The sequence below is a fragment of the Chelonia mydas genome, chromosome 1 (assembly GCF_015237465.2).
Source record: "Chelonia mydas isolate rCheMyd1 chromosome 1, rCheMyd1.pri.v2, whole genome shotgun sequence".
In the NCBI taxonomy this organism is placed as follows: Eukaryota; Metazoa; Chordata; order Testudines; family Cheloniidae; genus Chelonia; species Chelonia mydas.
Window position 1 is genome coordinate 244972102 of NC_057849.1, and position 17181 is coordinate 244989282.

At 44.9% G+C, this 17181-nt stretch overlaps 1 protein-coding gene across 1 annotated transcript in view; it reads right to left on the bottom strand.

Moving 5' to 3' along the window:
- The window catches only part of CREB3L2 (cAMP responsive element binding protein 3 like 2), a 118373-nt gene that overhangs the window by 61685 nt on the left and 39507 nt on the right, over positions 1 to 17181 (bottom strand). The gene's annotated exons all lie outside the window — the stretch shown is intronic.

The window sequence follows — 17181 nt, forward strand, 5'->3', positions numbered from 1 at the left end:
TATGTCCTGCCTTTTTTTTTTTTTTTTTTTTTGGGGGGGGGGGGAGGGGGGGGGGTCTGAGCCAGGACATCCAGAAAAAGCATTATTCAGCATATATCCTAGATGGAGTTCAATTGCTTCCCTGAGGGACGATGGTAGTGGGACCACTGCCTACCCTCCTTGGGAGTAAATCTGCCACACAATCAACTGCTCACGTGAGTGCTGGGACACACGTTATATACACCCTGCACTCATAAGTAAAGCCCATCTTAATTCTAGAAACAGCATGATTCTGGTCTGTTATACAGGGGTGCAATGGCAGGAACCATATCCCCTTCCAAAATGCTCAGAAGTTGGCCCCTAAATTACATTGTTTTATTTTCTTAAGATATGATTTTAACAACCACTTTTTGCCCTCCAATGGCCATTCTGGGACCTACGTAAACTGAGACTTGGCGTTACTGTTAGGGGGCTTATTCCTTCACCCACTTACTTCCCTGGTCCTTCTCGCATGAACAGAGAGCAACAATACCCGAAATCCAAAGGTGCAAACAATTCGATGTTTATTGGGGTGAACTTCCAGCAAGCATGATTCCAGTTTCCTTCCTTAGTATCCTCCTTCCCAGCTCTGACACCACAGAGCCTTACACCTGTGTCCCTGTTCCCATTCCTGCCCTTAGCCAAACATTATTCCAATTTCCTTACTCCCATTCCCTGTTCCCATTTCCCCCTTTAGCAAAACATGATTGCAACTTCCTTACCCCATTCCCTGTTCCCATCTCCCCCCCACACACACACACACCCCCTCCCACCCACGCCCACAGAGTTTTCATGCACACCCACCAAAGCAACAATCTGATCCCCCCGAGCCCCCAAGGCTCAGTGCTCCCATCATTCCTCCCCTTTTCCTTTTCTTTTACCTGTGCGCGCACACAAAATTCTCTTTTGCCTAACATCCCTTGCACTGTGATTACTCTTTTACACAACTGTACCCCGATTACCCTTCCATCTTGTACAACTAGACACAACCAGGGGCAGCCAAGTTAAGTTCCAATAGAAACCCCTTCCATCCTTTAGTGATTTTGATTACATTACCCCAAAGTCAAATAATTTTGATCAGATTCTCTCTCCGCCTGCTGCCTGCAGCAGTCCCTTATAGACCATTTCTGTGGGAAAAGGGCCCATTTTCCCTCAGAATAGCTGTAAAGGCTTCTGTGGACAGAAGCATAGTGGTGGTAGTAGCCACTCGACCTGACCCCCTTGGATCATTTAATTACCAAGCTTCCATCCAATGTGACTGCACAGAGTTGCACATACAGTTACATTTATATAACTGGGTTTTATCATTAAACAAAAACTTCCTTCTTGACATCTCACATAAGTATCCAAAGTACCCTCCATTAAAACTTCAGAAAAACAAAAGAGTGTGGAAAGGCAGGTTGCACTTTGAAGCTTTTTTTTTTTTTTCCTTTCTCTCCACTCCCCCAGGACCAAGTCCCAGCTCCAGTCTCTAAAGGTGGTCTGTTAACTCTGCTTTTGACTATAAACCCTTTTGTGCAAAATCATCTTTCACTACCCCTAACTAATTTACAACTCTTCAGCAGCCCTTGCTGAAGCAGCACCAAACTTGAAAGATTACTGGCAGCTTTCCATAATGCTGCCCTTACTTCAAACCTCTCACAAGCAGACTGAAGTGCCTCCTTTCCCTGGAAGGCATTCAGTCCCCATGGGCAGGGACCTTCTTCCACTACCCATATACCAAAGAGGGTTGGCTCCTCAGCCCCCCCCCCCCATACCTCTGGGTCCCCTAACACTTTCTCCGTTTCCTTTTTAATCTCATCCCAGGTTGACCCCTGCACCTGGTATGGGTCCTGGTTCTTCCCTATCCATTTATCCAAAAAATCCTTTACCCTGGCTTGCCAGAACCTGTAACTACCATCACGAGAGTTCGCGATACCCCCTCCAAGCAGCTGCGCGGACTGTTGGGGAGGGGGACTTACAGGCTGCCACTCACCTATCCAATGCGATGCATCCGAGTCAGTCACGGCACCAAGATGTTAGGGGGCTTATTCCTTCACCCACTTACTTCCCTGGTCCTTCTCGCATGAACAGAGAGCAACAATACCCGAAGTCCAAAGGTGCAAACAATTCGATGTTTATTGGGGTGAACTTCCAGCAAGCATGATTCCAGTTTCCTTCCTTAGTATCCTCCTTCCCAGCTCTGACACCACAGAGCCTTACACCTGTGTCCCTGTTTCCATTCCTGCCCTTAGCAAAACATGATTGCAATTTCTTTACCCTATTCCCTGTTCCCATCTCCTCCCCACACACACACACACCCCCTCCCACCCACGCCCACAGAGTTTTCATGCACACCCACCAAAGCAACAATCTGATCCCCCAGAGCCACCCCAAGGCTCAGTGCTCCCATCAGTTACTAGCAGACAGTTGCACTCATCACAAAAGCTGCCACCACCTCGAACGTGAACAGCCGTACCAAGGAGCCAGCAGGCATGGAGACTCAACTATCTTCTCACCTTTAGCTGAAACAAAGCTCACATTGGCAGTGGAGCTGCATTAGCTGCACAAGCTTTTTAAAACAGCGTGGAAGATTTGTTTCCTATTATAGCAGACAATATAGCCGAGGGACAGGTCCTTGGATGATGTCCTTCCAGGTCAGGTTAGGTTTGAAGGATATTGGTGGGACAGCATAAGGAGGCTTGCACTGCCATGGCTCACAGATCCACTCTGAGGATGGAGAGGATCTCAATTTTCTGGCCTGTCAGTCTGGCACCTTCTACCAGTGCTAAATTCAAACTAAAACCAATGTACAAAAACAAGATAATCACCTGCCATTACATTTTACTCTATTATGAAATTTGTTATCAGGCAGTCGGCTGACTTGAAATGTCCTTCTTTGCAGGGGTGTATAAAGCACAGTATGGAGTTGGCACTTGAACCTGTATGGAGGAATGCATTAGAACAATCTGGATTACTTAACCAGGCCTGTTAATGCAGACTTCACACCAGTATTTACTAATTCTAACATTTAGTAATAAAATTGGATGTAACAAGAAAAATCCAACAAACAAGTAACATTTTGGTTGTGTCAGCAGCTGGCAAACAAATGCCAGGAAAGTCAGAGCTGATGGATTCACATGGTAACTTAGTGTTCACATCTTCCCAACTCACTCCGTTTACACAGCTAGAAATGTTGAAGTCCATGCTGGGTAAATCTCACAATGCAGCTCTATATTGCACAAACCCATACACATACTTCCATGGAAAACACTAAAATCAGCTATTGACCAGATGTATGGGTCTAGTTTCCAACCCATCTCTGATGAAGTAATACAGGGATTCTTAAATTAGCATATTAGTTCATTACCCTCTCCCCCTCCAGAAAGTGAGGGCTCTAATTACATGCTTTTACTAGCTCCAAGAAAACAAGACCTGAGGGGCCATTTTTCCCTCCCAAAACCATAATCATTCAGGGTTTAGAGAGGGTGCAGTGAAGAGGCACGCTGCTCCAGTGAGAGCTCTCTCAGGCCCTGAGTTTAACTCAGGCACAAAGTCTCCTGGAGGTCTGACCTGGGAACAACTTTGTGGGCTGCTGTGGAGGGACAGGTTGGGTCACGGTCCCACCCCACCCACTTTGGGGAAGCTAAATGTTGCTGTCTGCACTAGACTTGAGTCCTTGCATCAGGAGAATACATGAACCAAATTGTGCCCTCTCCCCACCCTATTGTGCAGAGACATCCCTCTATATGGGATCATCTTCCCATGCAGGGAAATGAGTGGCACTGCTGGTTCCCAGCCACCTAGAATCATAAATCAAGAACCCCACAACCAGTGCAGGACTCTTGAGTCTCATCTCGCTTTAAACGGGTTGTGCATATATTCTGTTACCTCCCGCCCTCTTCCTATAAAATCAGGGATTGTGAACAAATGAGTCACCCAGGCCTGAGCTCCACAGCCATGAGTCAGTTGGCTGGAAGCCCTCCAGGAAGAACCACATCAGGGTCCCACACAGATCTCAATTTGGTTTTAGGTCTGCTAGGTTAGAACCCAGTGACTGGATTATGTCACCGGGCAGAAAACATTTGTTCTCTTGTCCCAGCTACTATTGTTTGCCCCCTATCCCTGTACACCAGGCTAACTGGAATACTCGTTCTTTTCATAAGGCTGCTCTTACGCTCTCAGCCTGAGAAGCCAGATTAATATTGCCTGCACTCTTCTCCAGCACGCCACCCCCATCTCTAGTTACACTGTCGTCATAACTTTTTATTAAGAGTGATTTTACTGCTTGCAAAGTGTGCTGGATTGACAGCTCTGGAGACTGAGTCTAGCCTCAGAATAGGCAACAGCCATGCAAACTTCCCAACACCATCTCCCCACAACATGACTCATCCCAGACAGAAAGCAGTTCAGCCTCCATCCCACTCGGTTAGTGGTCTCTCTACTGATAACAGGCAGCCAGACAAAGCATTGCTCACTTATACCAGTTTAAAAAAAAAAAAAGTGACCTACAATAAGGAAGGGATAAAAACAGCTATTCTCTTCCCAGCCATACTACGTGAGCATGAAGCAAGCAAGAAATATTTGTTCTGGGATGAGAATTTGTTGGATGAAGTCTGTAAATTGTTACATCTGCAGGGAAGGAACTTGCATTTAAAAAAAAAAAAAAAAAAAAAAACACACATGAGGATCCTCTAGCTGCACTTTCAGATAACAGCTTTTAGCTAACCCCTGGATAAACAATGAGCTTTTAAAAAGTTAAAATCTCTCACCCACAGCTTTGTGGCTCACTAGTCTGCTTTTAATGGCTTGTTTGTTGCCCTAGGCAGGAAGAACAAAATGTTTTGTAGCTGCATAATTGGCATCAGTTATTGCCACTCGATTATTCTAATACCCTCTTGTGTGTATGTGGATTTTAACACTACAGTAATGGTTGACAAGACAGATGTATTCAGTACTTAATTTGATGATGGCTAGGACTGGCACTGTTTCCTTTTCCTCATCCCCACAAAACTACAGCCCGAAAAAGTTAATTTCAGCCCTTGCATGTAATACAGCATAGCGCTGGATGAAAGGCCCAGAGAATTGCTTTGCAAACAGTGAGTGAGCCGCACACCATTCCTTTGCAGAAGGTACTAGGAGTATTGTGGCCAGATCCTCAGACAAAAGATGTTGAACAGAGTAAGTAAGAAGCACTGTTTGATATTTGCTCCAGCTGTAGAATTTCTGTACTGTTGCCTGCTGTTTTGATGACGGATAGAACATTTTAAAAATCTTTTTAAAGAGTGCTTATTTCTTTCCATATTTAAGAATTAAAACTCTTCATTGTTGTTTCAATATTGAAATAGCAAATCTGATTTATGGGCGCTACTGTTCATCTTGAGATATCTAGTGGCTTTAACTTTACTCCCGTCACTTATAACTAGACATCCTCTATGGAACTGTAGAATCCTGTAATTCAGTTGCCCAGGTATTCTAAAATAGCTAAGATTTTGTTTTTAGATCCAAACGGTTAAAGGAGAGGTTTCACATTTATTTTTTATTTCACTAGGACTTACTAGCCTTTGCTTTGCAATTATATTTTCTGTACTCATTTAAAAGTAAAAATACCAAGGTTAACATTTTCAAAAATGGGCACCTAAAATTAGGCTCCTAAATCCCTATTTAAGTGCTCTACGCTTTTCAAAAGTGAGGCCACTTATCTAAGTGCCTTGAGCCAGATGTCTGAAATGTTGCCCGAGTATCATAATTGATCTAAACGGTGTATAAAATAAAAGTCCACACACCCCCTCACCCTCCAAATAAATTAACAGTCACTTCATTGGGTAGCAGGCAGTGAAGGTGTTGAGGGAAGAGGCAAGAAAAGAGTAGTCTAAGGCTATGGCTACACTACTGCCGATGCTCTAAGACAACGGGGGAGAGCTCTCCTGTCGCCTTAATTATTCCAGCCCCCGCAAGCGGCGGGAGCTGTCAGTGGGAGCAACTCCCACCAACACAGCGCTGTCCACACTGGCGCTTAGGTCAGTGGAACTTACATCACTCGGGTGGGTGGCTTATTCGCACCCCCGAGTGATGTAAGTGGTAGTGTGTCCATAGCCTAACCTGGGGGCGGGGGGAGGTGAAGCAATCCACAGGCATGACACCTCATGTTGGACATTAGCCCATAGCCTTCATCAGAGCTCAAGGATCAAATGGCCTAGGGATGATGATCTCATCACCCATGGGTTTTATGACCTGCCCAGTGTAAACTGTTGCCCTCTCTATCAGGGAGATATCCATTATCTAGGTGCAGGGAGAAAGAACATTGACAGGACTTTGTGTTCAAATGCTGAGATGGGCATTACAACTTCAGTATCATTCACTAAGGAGTGTGGCTGGTTTTTGGATCACACGATCACCTACATGTAATCTAACTAGGCAGATAGAAACCCCCCCCCCCCCCAAAAAAACACGCACAATCAAGAACGCTTTCAATTTCTCACTAAATAAGTACCTTATGGTTTCCCTTGCTCGCAACGCAAAGGTTCACATTGCTTGTGATCCAAGACAGATGCCCCATCCTCCCAGCCAGCACTAACACTGACATCTGTCATCTTCACATGGAGCCCACTGTTTTGATGAATACCAGCATGGGTGGCTGGTGACCCAGCCGTTGTGGGAGGCTAGCCCCCAACCCCTCCCCTTGTGCCCAAGGCCCTGCTTCTCCCCCCCTTCCCCTGCAGGATCCCAGAGCACTCCCACCACAGACCCCAGCTCCAGTGCGTGAGGCAGGCAGCGTGGCCCGAGCGCCCGGTGCCCCAAGTCCCTGCGGCAGGCCGGCCAGCCCCAGCCAGCCTGGGCCAGTGAACTGCAGGAGGTGGTCTGGGGGTGGAGCGTGGATGGGGCCACACCAGGCCATTTGGGGAGAGAGAGGCTCCCACAGCCTATGATACCTGCCAGCCAATGATACCGGTCCCTCACTACCAACCGCCCACCATCACCAACCCCAAACCATTGGATAAGTGTTCTGAGCTTGCAATTTTGTTCAGCCTTGTGTTCAAACTACAGCTGTTCCAAGAATCTCAGGAACAGTGGAGTGGTTGTACTAATCTATTGCAATACCTGGAACAATGCCTTTAATTCAGGACTGAGTATATAAACTCTCCCCCCCAATTTGGGCAGGAATTCATAAGCACTGCAACTTTATCAATTCAGCTGGTCCTCCTAATTCCATCCCACCATGAAGTGCCCTGTGTTTGGAAATGACCCAAAAGCCTTCGGCTCCCAGAAACAGTGCTGAGAACTATGGGATAGGTACTTTAAGAATCCCAGAATGCACTGGTACAGCCACAGCTGTACAGCATGTTGTATGCCAGTGCATGAAAGAGGTTCTCCCCTAAAAGATGTGATAGACAAACAATGCAATACATCAATTTCATGAAATCAACATCCCTACAATGCTTTCTCCCTTAGAATAGGCACACTGCCTTAATCAAGCTGGGGAAGAAACCATTAATTGAAATAGGTGTTACTTTTGTCTAGGTCAAGTACTTTTTAAGTTTTGTAAAGTGGTAAAAGTTCACAAAGGAAACATCCTTATGGTCACAGAGGCCCAAAAGAGGGAATGGGGAATAAGACCAGGCAAATAAATGTCCAGTGAAAAGCAAGGTGGGTGAGGTAATCCCTTTTCACTTTTACAAGTAATTTGTGTTGGTGAGAGAGAAGCTTCTGAGCCACACAGAGCTCTTCTTCAGGTCTGGAAAAGATACTCTTGAGCATCACAACTAAATGCAAGATGGAACAAATTGTTTACCTTAAATGGTCCCTTAGAATGTGTGATAACTACTTATGCTACAGTGGCCCACTAACACCTCTGCAGTCATAGGACAAAAGGGGAGTTCGTGGATTACAGATTGTTCTAATAAACCATAAATCCAGTGTCTGTTCAATCCACAATTTTTAGTGTCTAGCAGAGTCATGAATTCAACATTCATTTTTTGAAAGCCTTGTTCAGGTTTCATTTGAGGATGAGGACAGAAGTCAGTGATCACTTTGTAAAAAAAAAAAAAAGCGTTCACTCACAGGTGATAGGTTGTTGGTGTCTTATTTTCCTGTGAGAGTGTTCATTTGAGTCTAGTGGTTGTCTGGTTTCACCACATAGTTGTTACTGGGGCATTTAGTGCACTGGATGAAGTATATACCACATGTGATAGGCATGTGTAGGATCCCTGGATCTTTACATGTGTGATGTATGGATCATTGTAGCAGTGGAGATAGGTCCACAGGTTTTGCATCTGTTGTTCTGGCAGGACCTGGTGCCACTTTGAGTTGGTGTGTCTTGGTCTGAGCGGAGTTTGCTTCTAGTGTTGAGCTTTGAGAAGTCGAGGGGGTTATTTGAAGGCCAGAAGTGGGGGTTCAGGAAAGCTCTCTCTCAGGATGGGGTCCCCATCGAGGATGGGTTGTAGTAGTGTGATGACACCCTGTATTGGGCTCCACTGTGGGGAGCTAGGTGACAACTAGGGGTATGTGGTTGGAGGGAATTCTATTTCTGTGTTTAATCAGGTTCTCAAGGTATCCGGGTGGTCTGTTCCATGATGCGATCTGCTTCTCTGGTAGATCTGTTTGGTGAAGGCACTTTTAAATGTGTTCAGGCGTATATCCTGGACTTTCTCCTCAGAGCATATTCTATGGTATCTGAGTGCCTGGCTGTAGAGAACAGATTTCTTGGTGTGTTTGGGGTGGTTACTGGATCTGTGAAGGTAGGTGTGGTGATCAGTCATTTTCTTATATATGGTTGTCTGTAGGGTTCTGCTTTGAAGCTGATTGCGGTGTCTAGGAAGTTGATGTAAGTGTGGGAGTGAGTGTTCCAGAGAGAGTTTAATGGATGTGTGGTAGTTTAAGAAGTTGCGGTGGAAATCTATAGGGAAGTTTAAGCCATCTGGCAAGAGGATGAAAATATCATCCATGTATATCAGTGGTTTTATGGTGCATTTGTCCAGAAATTCTTCAAGGTGACTCACGAAGAGGTTGGCACATTGGGGAACCATCCCAGTAGCCCTGGCTGTTCCCATGGTTTGGGCAAGTGTTTATTGTTGAACGTAAAATTGTTATGGGGGAGGATGAAATGGATGAGTTTGGTGTAGACATCCAAGGCTTGTCCATTGTCTTGTAAATATTTGAGGCAGGCAGCTATGCCTTTATTGTGAGGGATGTTGATGTATAGGGAAGGGACATCCATGGCAGTGAGGATAGTGTTCTGAGGGAGCTTGTCAATAAAAGATATCACCTCACCCACCTTGTCTCTCTAATATCCTGGGACCGATGGCCTCTTCCCACCCAGTTCCACCCCCTCCCCAGAGCACGCCCCATTCCTGCTCCTCCCCTCCCCCATGCCATGGAACAGCTGATCCACGGTGGGTGGGAGGCACTGGGAGGGAGGGAGGGGAGGGAAGGAACTAGCTGCCAGTGGGTGCTAAGCACCCACTAATTTTTTTCCCCCCAGTCCTGGAGCACCCACAGAGTCAGCACCTATTGCTACAACTATACTGCATATAAGGAAAAGCATGTATACTGTTTGCCTAAGTTTTGTTTTAAGGGTTTCTCCCCCTCCACCCCCCTACCCCCCATTTTTAGAGCCTGCATTCCAGTTTCCTGGGATTAACGGAAAGTTACAATCTCAGGAAATACTACTACTTGTTTAGTCAACTTTACAGAGCAGAAGGTTAACAAGTGAAGGCTCAGGCCCCAGAAGAACAGCCATTCATTTCCAGAGAGCAATGGGGCAGGTGGGAACCTTTCCATCCCAGGACAGGGCAACCACAGGGGAGAGACACTTCTGACCACAAAGCTGAAAGTTAGATCTTCCCTATGAAGCTTAGTGTTCCACTAGCACATCTCCTTAGATAATTTAGTGAGTGATATGACCATTTGCTCTTTTTCTGCGTTTCCCCTGCTGTTTATCCTTGCACATCACTGTAACAATTACGAGGGGAAATTCACCCCTGCACTGTGGCCACTTTGTACCACTGGTGCCTTGAGAAAAACATGTGGAAGCAGAGTTGGCACCATGAGAGAAGAGATTAGAAGGCAAAGCCGTGAAAGCAACAGCAATGGAGAAAAACACCATGGGGGGCCGGGGGGGGTGGGGGAGAAGAGATGAGGGGCATGCAAAGATTATGAAAGCATCTATTCCATTCCCAAATAGATGTTTTTGCCAAGTAAGTGTCAGTGCATTATATCTTGTAATTAGTGCCACTTATTATGGAGTCAATCTGTAGCAACTGCATGATTAAAGCTGCAAGAACTTTTCATTCTAGCCCATCTAACTTAAATCACACTCCTCTTTTTCTAGCCACAACGGGGAGTGGGGGAAAAGAAAAAAAGACAGAGGCCGAGGGATTTAGATTCCCGCTTCCCTAAACCAATGGAAGTCAACACGTGTCACAGTGAGGGGTCACATGGAAGATTCTGAAGAGCATATTCTAATTTGCCCTATTATGACTGACCAAAAATAAGCACACTCCCACACATGCAGACAGAGTTTCCTTTGGAAGGGCAGGAAATGGGACTGGGGAGGGGAAGAGGGAGAAGGAAGAAAAGTAAAAAAGCTACCCCCCCCACCCCCCTCCTAAGTCATAGCTTCCCCTCCTCCATACCTCACAATTGCAACATCACACATGCTGGAGCGAAGCATACATGGAGGACTACTCCCACGTGTTTGACTTTTTTTAAATATTAAAAACAGCTGGTTTTAAACTCTCGGTCAGGCTTTGGCTACGGAAGAATTTTGGGAGGGAGGCGTTGAGAGAAATGCTGGCAGAATCCCATAATGGTATTTGATATTGGAGGAAGATAAGGAGGAATATGAAGAGTGACAGTTGATAAGAACAAAAACCTGATGCCCCCTCCACCTCCCAACTTCCTTCTGCAACAAACCACATTAAGTATATTCATTTCCTCCAGCTCACTGTAGCCCAGCCTCTGCTATTAGTCAGGCCCCTCAAGCCAGCCCCACAGAAAACTGGATCAAGATTGCCTCTAAGTAACAAGCAGAGGCTGCCCATGTGACCAGCAGTGTGTTGTGGAGACTCCTGTACACCTCAGAGCTGGGAAAATAGCTGATTCTGCTTCTCATTCCAATTCAACAGCTTTTTTGATGTCCTTATCAGAAATCCCACGCAGGGAGCACAGTTCAAGAATCAAGGTTTGCAGCCAAAGGTTGCTCATGTGTACACATAGCAACCCATACACTTCCCATAAGGCTCTGAATGGAGTAACTGGCAAATAAACCCTACAGGTGAAGTCAACAGCATGAGCAGGCAAATCCTCCAGGAACAATCCATTAGGAAAGGTATGCCCTTTGTTTTATTTTATTTTTTAAGGACCAGGCTATGCACCTATTTGTTGGGGCTCTGTGCTATCATAGAGGCCACATGGGTTTCATTTCAAGTCTCTCACTGCCCAGCCTGGCATTAAGGGCTGAAAATGCTGTGGAGTGCTCCTAGCCCCCTGGGGAAGGTAAGAGCTTAGGTATGTCACTAGGGAGCATTCCCGATCAGCTGCTGAAAGAGCAGTGCTCCACAGGAACGCCTCTGTCATGTTCTGTTTGACTGATGGCTGTGACTCAATAAATAGCTCAAAGGGATCCAGAGAGGAGAAAGTATGGTGGGAGATCCCAAAGTCTATTTCTGAGGTTCAGAGGGTACCAAGCAAGGAATCAAAAAAGCCATAAAACACAAGCTACTCCCTTTCCCATATTTGATATTCTTCATTTCCTTATGAGGAACAGAGGAGAAATTGCAGTTAGGCAGAAGCCCAAATACACACACATGACCAAGACCCCACCAGGGGGCCATTGTGTATTCAGTTTCTAAATTATGTACACACTGTGTGTGGAGCACAGATTTTGGCAGTAATGGGAGATTCCCTGCAAGGCCAAGAGAAATCATGAGATACTTTCATACCAAGGGACAACTTTCAAATAAAGAACCCATTTATAAGTCACGTATTTCATAGTTTCTGTTACCAAGCTTGCTAATCACCAAACCAGCATTTGTCACGGCTTCCCTCCCCCCATCTCCACAGCACATCAAACCCCTAAAAGTGAAGTCATGATGTTGAGTTTGCAGAATCAGAAAGATTTCTATGACAGAGATCATAATAAAAGATTTAATACACCCTTGAAGTAACAAGCAAGAGAACTCTTACTAAAAAACACACACACAAGATTAGCTAACGAATTTAAAAAATAAACCTTATTTTGCTTTAGTGTGAAAAGCTCCTTATTTTTATAAATTAGGGTGGAATTGTCAGAACAAGCCACGTTATTCAATAGGAATGAGGGGAGGCATAGAGTACAGGTAAGGGAGTTTCAACCCCCAGAAGGCAGAGTAGGTCTGTAGTGCTGAGAAAGCACAATTTCACCCCAGCTGACACATACAACAAAGTTTTACACACACACACACACACACACACACACCCCTCTTATTTCCCTGGCACTTAGAGCTTTGTTATTAATTTAATCTTATCTACTGAAGCGAGGATGGTCTTGAGATGACCAAAAAGATTTACTGGGTTAGTAGTGACAACAGAGAAGGGGAGGGAAGAAGTTGCAAACACTGCATAAGCACATGCACATATAACCACCCACATTACCCAGAGCAATGAAAATCCAGACTCGGGAAGCCACAGTTAAAGGCTGCTCGTGCTCTGACCGAGTGCCTGGGGAGGGAGCCGGAAGGAGAGAAAGGAGATACAAGGTGGGGGAGGAGATAATTAAGTCATTGTGAAACATGACAACAACAGCAGTTGTATTTTTAAGAGATCTTGCAATGCATACAAATTCTATTTTCACCTTATTCTCTGCATTAGGATCTCCACTTCCATGAATGCTGAGCACCCGCAGATCTGATTAAACTATGGGTGCCAAGCCCCTCTGAAAGATCTAGCCCCAGTTCTAACAGGCTTCCTCCTCTCTATTCAGATCCTTTGTCACTGAAACCCTCACACCATGTCTGCTTCTGGGTCCATACTGTGATGCCATAACAGACGTGTCTTCATCAGAAGCCAGCCATTAGCTGGGACTTGTGCTATCACCCTGCCAGACTTTAAAAAAAGATAACCATTGTTTCCATTAGCTCAGTGGAATAACTGTAAGAAGTAATATGGTCTAGTGGTTATGGTCCTAGCCTGGGACTCAGGAGAGCTAGGTACAAGTCTATGCTCCACCACAGACTTCCTGTGTGACCTTGGGCAAGCATTGAGTCTTTGTGCCTCATCTTTGTGTTCCCCATCTGTAACACAGGGATGATAATATTTCCCGATCTCACAGAGGTGTTTCAAGGAGAAATACACTGAAGATTGTGAGGTGCTCAGAGACTACAGTAACAGGAGTTACATGACCACTCAAGATGGCAACTAGAGTTAGATTCTTCATCTTGGCCTCTTGTTCCCTAGCACCAGGGCTGCGAGTTCCGTGAAAGCAGAGCACTTAGACATCAAGGTGAAGAAAGGGACTGAACAGGAACATAAAACTCTAGGAAATTAAGGGACAACAGGGACTAGCTCTAATAAATCCCAGATAATTTCCCATGAAGTCTTTCCTGACTGAAGGAATAGTGACTGAACCACAGAGATGTTAAATACAAAAAAGGAATGATTTTCCACCACCACTTTGGTTACCAAATTGACATTGCAAACCAGCGACAATAGATAAATGTACGAATCCCTGATGGATCATCATCCAGCTGGTATAGCACCCAGCACCATTATCTTCAACAATCATTTCCCCAGGAGATCAGAGTCACATCTGATGGAGGAGACACAACAAATCTGTCGGGACAGGTGGAAGAGTGCCTGCCAGGGTGGGAGAAGGGAGTGGTTTTTGGAACTGAAAGATTCAGGATTGAATGAGACTGAAGCAATTAGTTAGCACTGATGTAATCCTGTTTCAAACAAGACAACATTAAAGCACACTAGGCACCTTTTAATTCGCAGCGGCAGAGTCTACACGAGCAGTTAGAGCTCTCCGCAATTTATATCCCTATAGATCAGTATGCAACAAGCCTTACGTGTGTTTGGCTCTAGGTAAAGGCTAAGGCACGTTGCCAGGATAGTACAGGGGAAATGTGCAGTGCCATTGTGCATGCTGTGTCTCTCTCCAATCACTTTACAATTACTACAGATCTTTTTATATATGTGTGTGTGCGCGCGCACACACACACACAGAGTAACTGTTCTGCAGCCATCTGCTACAGACCATCTGGACTGGAAAAGAAACGAAACATTACAGGACTCCTGAGATATATGAAATTCACCAGGGACTTTACCCAGAAAACTTATGTAAGGTATACAGGCAAATGTATCAAGAAGGCGCTTTCATTTTCAAGAGAAAAACTAAACATCCAGAAAGCAAAGAATCCAAGCAGAGAAGTGATCCTGAAACTGCTACTTACTGACAGGGACGGAACTGCCTGAAAATAGAGAAGATTGGTAGCAGTGACCACAAACCACTGAAATTCAGAACAGTAAGACATAGGTTCACAGAATGCAGCAGTATAGAATATTAGAAAATTATAGCTTTCGTTTGGGATTTTTCAAAGGAGCTGAAGGGAGGGAGGTGCCCAACTCCCACTGAATTTCAACAGCAGTTGGTCATCTTTGAAAATCCCACCATCAAACTCTGCTTTTTCCATCAAATCAGTTAACAAAAACAGAAAGCAATGCCTGCAAGTGATTCCTGTGTTTAGTTTGTAAAGCACGTCAGGATCCTTCTGGCTGAAAGGACTCCTGCATACCTGAGCATTATCATTACTTTGGTCGTTTCACAGGCAGCCTTTAAAAGATAATGTGGATTTTGTAAACCAAAGATCAAATTGACTTTTCCTTCTCTGTGTGTTGTGGATTCATGATATTCTGACTCCTAAGGTCTGATTTTCACAGATGCTGAGCACCCACAACTCCTATTGATTTATACTGACATTAGAAGTGGCTCAGCATCCCTGGAGGGGGAAAAAAAACCCACCAGGCGTTTAGTAAGAGTAGGATGACTGGACTTAGTCTGGACCAGTCTCATAAGAATGGCCATATTGGGTCAGAACAATGGTCCATCTAGCCCAGTATCCTGGCTTCTAACAGTGGATGGTGCCAAATGCTTCAGAGGAAATGCACAGAACAGGGCAACTATTGATTGATCCATTCCCTGTTGTCCAGTCCCCACTTCTGGTAATCGGAGATTTAGGGACATCCAGAGCATGGGGTTGCTTCCATGACCATCTTGGCTAACAGCCATTGACCGAATTGCCCTCCATGAGCTTATCTAGTTCTCCTTTGAGCCCATTCACTCGTTTGGCCTTCACAACATCCCCTGGCAACAAGTTCCACAGGCTGACTGTGCTTTGTGTGAAAATGTATTTCCTTACGCAGAACGCAGCATGTCTTGGGTTTCCATGACCCAGGCCTACCTGTGCTGCCTGCTCACTGGTATGCCTAGATCTGAAACGCCAGTGCCTGAGATCCAAGGAAAGGAGTGGAGAGTGAGGAAGAACAGTTTTTTCCCCTTATGGAAACATTAGCAGAGGAGTACTTGTGGCACCTTAGAGACTAACCAATTTATCTGAGCATAAGCTTTCGTGAGCTACAGCTCACTTCATCAGATGCATGTTACACTATGTTAGATCAATAGATGTCACATAAAAGTGACCCATTTTATGGAGGGATCCCAAACAAGCATAATATACAAAAAAATCTTGTTACACAAACCTTCTCCAATCTAAGCTTACAGGGACACGCAATGTGGCTTTGAAATGTCTACTAACAGATGGAGAGAATAGGAGTTAAACAGCCCATCCAACTACTCAACATAACCACCCTCTACAGCATTTTACTAGCTGCAAGGGTGGGAGTAGAGGTGGGAGATATTACTGGTGACCCCTTCCTAAACTGTTCCAATATCTGTTTCATGATGCGGTAGCTAAAGTTAAGACTATATCTCATTGTTTACTCCCCTTGGAAGCGGTATGTAAGCCAATCAGAAAAGGTCAGAATGGAACTTGGAATATTAGTTCAAATGGGATGCCCTTCCCTATAAACTGAAATTCAAATTAGAGTCCCTCTTAAAAAGAAAATAAAAAATAAAATAATAATAATAATAATAATAATAATAGTGAGGGTAGCCTTGTATGGTATTAAAAATGTAGCGCTCCAGACTTGATCATTTTTAAAGCAGGTCTGCAAATAAACACTTCTGAAAAAAAATCAAGGAAGGGAGATGAGTATTAGAAAGATGGCACTTATGCATGGGCAGGATCCTACATTTGACACTAACAAAAAGCACTCACTGGGGATGGAACTGTAGCTGTGGGAAGAAAGCCCAAAGGGATTTTTCATACTGTCCCCTCAATGGCACCATTGTAGACAAAGTGTCCTATTATTAGTCAGCACTGACATCATATACCATAATGGCTACAATGGAAGGAATAAATAAGCAAATGGACTATAGACCATAGGCATTTCATACCTCTGTCTGTCCCATGAGGAATGCCACATTGAAATAAATCGTTATGCAGATCCAAAAGGTCTGTTTATGCACTTTGAAGTTTGTTTTTATTTAGCAAAGTAATTAACTGTTAAAAGAAAATGCAGAGAGGCTCCCAGGCAGCACTCAGGACAGCTATAGCACTGAAGGTGGTGGCAGAGAATGACCTGCTAAGAACTCTGTAGCAGAGACCCCCCCAAAATGAGGGATACACCAAAAACATTAGTACAAAAAGAGTAAGGGGGACAGGTCTGTCCATTTCCCTTCCCTCAATCTTTAGTGCTCATGAAAGTAGCTGGATTCCCATCCCTGGAAACTGAAACTATCCATGTGATCAAAGAGCAGAGCCAGAAACAAGGCAAGCTTCCACGACGGATGTATCCAAATTTACCTTGTAGGGATAATCGGTAGGAGCAGACAGGTACTCCAGGGTCCTTGTCCAGTCACTCCCTGCTGAGAATGCCCAGAGTGGTAACAATTATGATGGTGGTCTTAGTCATATGGATGCATGTTCACCGAGAGCAGGGCAGACGTAACCAAGCTCATTTTTCACAGGTTACCAACCACCCACCAGACAGACAGACAACTGAAAACAGAGTAAGCAAACATCCACTTTAACTCATGGCTAACTCATGGCCACTTAGCATGGGGCACGGGTCACTTACAGGTTT